This window comes from Elephantulus edwardii, unplaced genomic scaffold (genome assembly GCF_000299155.1).
Source record: "Elephantulus edwardii isolate Elephantulus edwardi_28Jun2011 unplaced genomic scaffold, EleEdw1.0 scaffold00038, whole genome shotgun sequence".
Taxonomy (NCBI): Eukaryota; Metazoa; Chordata; class Mammalia; order Macroscelidea; family Macroscelididae; genus Elephantulus; species Elephantulus edwardii.
Genome location: NW_006399788.1, coordinates 14,496,826 through 14,500,865, shown reverse-complemented (window position 1 = coordinate 14,500,865; position 4,040 = coordinate 14,496,826). Strand labels below are relative to the sequence as shown.

The following is a 4,040-nucleotide window of genomic DNA, read 5'->3' as shown; positions in this document are numbered from 1 at the left end:
GGGTCACTATGAGTCCCAGGCAACTCGATGGCATATAGCAACTACCATGGGTATGTGGCTTAGTGGTAAGAAGTTGCACTTTGCACGTATGCAAAGGTGTGTGGTTAGAATCTACCATTTACTCTACAGGAGAAAGATAGGAAATCTCCTGCGTGATATACTGCTTCTGAAACCCACTGGAGGGTCAGCTAGGAGTTGGTTCCAACTAATGATACACAGTGACAACTACTGTTACTACTATGAGTGTTGATTGTGGAGCCAAGTAAAATTAAACCACTGACAACTTTAGTCTTTTTGGGGGATTGCAGTGCAGCTTCTTGCCACTAGGCCACCAGAGTTCCAAAATGTTAGGTTAGCTGGAAAAAAGACTGAAGTTGTCATTTAGATGGGGTGTAACATTGAATAAGGATGCCACCAAAGCAGGTACTGCAGCTGCAGATTTCACAACCAAAGTGTGGGATGCTGTCTCGGGAGATGAGTTGATGACCCTGGCTCATAAACATATTGTCAGGACTGTTGATTTCACTCAGGATACTAATTATTTGTTAACTGAGTTACAAGGTAAACTGTCACGCATCTATGACTTGAACAAACCTGAAGCAGAGCCTAGGGAAATCAGTGGTCACACTTCTGGTATAAAAAAAGGCTCTGTGGTGCACTGAGGCTAAATAGATTCTTTCAGCTACTGATAAAACCATCCACCTTTGGGATCAGGCTACTGTGACGGAAGTGAAGTCTTGAGCTTCTGATTTGTCTGCTAGCAGTATGGAATATATTTCTGAGGGAGGGAGAGATCTTGGTAATAACCTATAGACAATCTATTGTATTTCATAGTGCAGGAAGTTTGGAGCCGATTAAGTCTTTTGAAGCTCCTGCAACCATCAACTTTGCATCTCTTTACCCTGAAAAAAGAATTTCTTGTTGCAGGTGGTGAAGACTTTAAACTTTTAAGTATTATAATAGTGGAGACCTAGAATCCTGCAAAGGACATTTTGATCCTATCCACTGTGTGAGATTTAGTCTGATGGAGAACTCTATGCCAGTGGTTCTGAAGATGGAACGTTGAGATTATGGCAAACTGTTGTAGGAAAAGCATATGGCTTTTGGAAATGTGTGCTTCCTGAACATGATAGGGGGGAGCTTGCAAAACCCAAGATCAGTTTTCTAGAAACAACAGAAGAAGAACTAGAGGAAATTGCTTCAGAGAATGAAAATTCCATCTATAGTTCTACTCTCAAAATCCAAGCCTAAGCATCAGGCCTATGACACAGAGAGTATGCAACCTATGGACTAAACAAGCAGAAAGAAAAGCATCAGCCTACCATGGTTACTCTCTGCTTAAGGCAAATGTGCGCAGTAAATAAAGGGGAATATGTATTAGCTCCAGCACTGAAACTAACTTGGTATTACCTGTAAGTGAAATCTCAAGAGTATCACAAGGTGGCAGGTGGAGTTATGCTCTTGTAGGAGGACAACCTTCTGTCCTTAAGAATGAATATGTGCAAGCCAACACCCAATTCCTCTTGTTATAACTAGATTTCTTGTAGCTTTTTATGTTATTACAGAGAGAAAAATATAATGGCCTATTTTTCTGACTTTTCCCTTAAAGCAGAGACTTTTGCTTTAGTTGCAAAGAAGATGGAATACATTATAAAGTAATTGGTTTAATTTCTTTTTCATTGTACACTGCTTCTGAACATCTTCTAATTGTTTTTAGTTGTCTAAATAAATTGGCTCTAAAACAAAACAAAACAAAACAAAACAAAACAAAATGTAACATCTTTGCTTCTTAACACTATTTCTTCTTTTGACAATTTAAAGAGATATTTTACAGAAGATTCAATATGTCATTTGATCACTTGATTGTGGCTTTCATGGATATTTGTTATGGATTTAAGCTCTGTGAAAATTCTTGATGACTTCTATACGATTTATTGTGATGTTGCTTATTGGTCCACCCAATAAGCATTTTTTTTTGTTGTTGTTCTTGAGAAATTCTCCAATGAGAATTTTCATTTTCTTTGTGTTAAGAAGGAAGCTCTGGCGACACTGTTGTTTTTGTTGTTGTTGTTATGTGCCATCGAGTCTTCTGCGACTCATGGAGACCTTGTGTACAATAGCTCTGAGTTCCATCCTGAGCCAGTCAGTCTTACTCTCCCCATTACCCCAGTTATTTTGTCAATCCATCTCATCTGGGGCGTTCCTTTCTGACACTGTTCTTCCACACTTCCAAGCATGATGTCCTTCTCTAAGGACTGGTCCTTCTGAACACATGACCAAAATATGTGAGACGGAGCTTCAAAGTCCTTGCCTCTAAGATGCATCCTGGTTTCACTCTCTCCAGAATAAACCGGTTAACAACCTGGTGGCATAGTCTGTAGAAAGCGGCAATGCTAATTAACATAAAGGTCAGTCATCTCCAGTGGTTCGAATCTCCTAGGTACCTTGGGGAAAAGATGGGCAGTTTCCTCTCTTTGGAATTTACAGCCCTGGAAATCTAACGGAAGGTCATTGTGAGTTGGAACCACCTGGAAGGCAGGCTGATGAGTGTGTGGGTGTTATGTGAAGAGGTACATAATGAAGTCTGTAGCTTTTGATTTGCATTAGTAAATGCTTCAGCTTCTTTTTTATTTCAGCAAGGGAGGTTGTACTACCTGCATGTCTTACGCTGTTAGTGAGTCTTCTTCCACTCAGATATGAGGGAACTGAGTCCAAGGGAGATTAACAAATCTGAACTCGACTATTTGATATTGGGATGGATTTATTCAAACTTCTAACAGGGCTTTCAGATGTCAAGACTCTATATTATACTGTAGAGAGATCTGATGGGTTAGTGGTAAGGAATTGTGCTGCCAGTATAAAGGTACATAGTTCAAATCTATCAGTTGCTCCACAGGAGAAAATGGACACACTCCTCCTGTGCAACTTACTGCCTCTGGAAATCTGATGGAGGGTCACCTATGAGTCAGTTCAGACTCGATGGTACACAACAACATACTATTGTGTAGTGCAAGGCATGATTGAAGTGACTGGTGACCATATTGAGATGTGGCTGGGAAAGGGAGGCTTTGACTAGGTAAGCTGGGTGTGCAAGGAATGGGGAGGTAGCAGGGAAAGGGTAGATACAAGTCACACGTGCTTAGGGTGGGTAGGTAGTGAATGTATTGGTTATTTCTCTAAGGGAAGTGTCTTTTACCTGGTAGGTATAATACTTCTCTGTCAGGTATTCTGCTAACATTGAACATCCAAATTAAGACAAACTAGGAAGAAGGATTGGCCATCCACTTCTGAAATATAAAACTGGCTTTTGAAAACCCCTATGTACAGCAGAGCACACTTAGAGTAGACTGACAGATATGGCAGTTGAAGTTGAGCCCTCAAATTTGGAAACACAAAGGTGGAGAAACAGTTGTAAGAAGAAATTAAGTTAGTATGTGAAATGTGAGAAGCATGAATGTGGGAAAACTGGACATTGTAAAGAAAGGAATGGAACACATAAATATTGATATATTGGGTATTAGTGAAATGACAGGTATTGGCATGGGACATTTTGAATCCCATGATCATATAATCTATTATGCTGGAGAAAAAAGGTGAGGAAAAACAGGGTTGCTTTTATAGTTAAAAAGGGCCATTTCTAGATCCATCTTGAAAGACAATATTGTGAGTAACAGGATAACAACTATACACATACAAAGAAGACCTGTGAATACCACTATCATTCAAATTTATGTGCCTACAACCAGAGCCAAAGAGGAGGAAATGAATGATTTCTATCAACTGTTTCAGTCAGAAATCAATTGAACATTTAACCAAGATGCTTTAATAATTATGGGTGGCTGGAATGCAGAAGTTGGGAACCAGGAAGAGGAATCAGTCAGTAGTTGGAAAGTATAGACTTTGTGACAGAAATGAGGCTGGGGATAGAATGAGAAAATTCTGTACAATCAATTTATTGCAAATACCTTTTATAAGAACCATTAACGCAGGCTATACACATGGATTTCACCTGATGGTATGCATAGGAATATATATATATA

At 39.5% G+C, this 4,040-nt stretch overlaps 1 pseudogene; it reads left to right on the top strand.

The window, feature by feature from the left end:
- Positions 1-392: 392 nt before the first annotated feature.
- LOC102847418 lies at positions 393-1,251 on the top strand (annotated as a pseudogene).
- Positions 1,252-4,040: the final 2,789 nt, after the last annotated feature.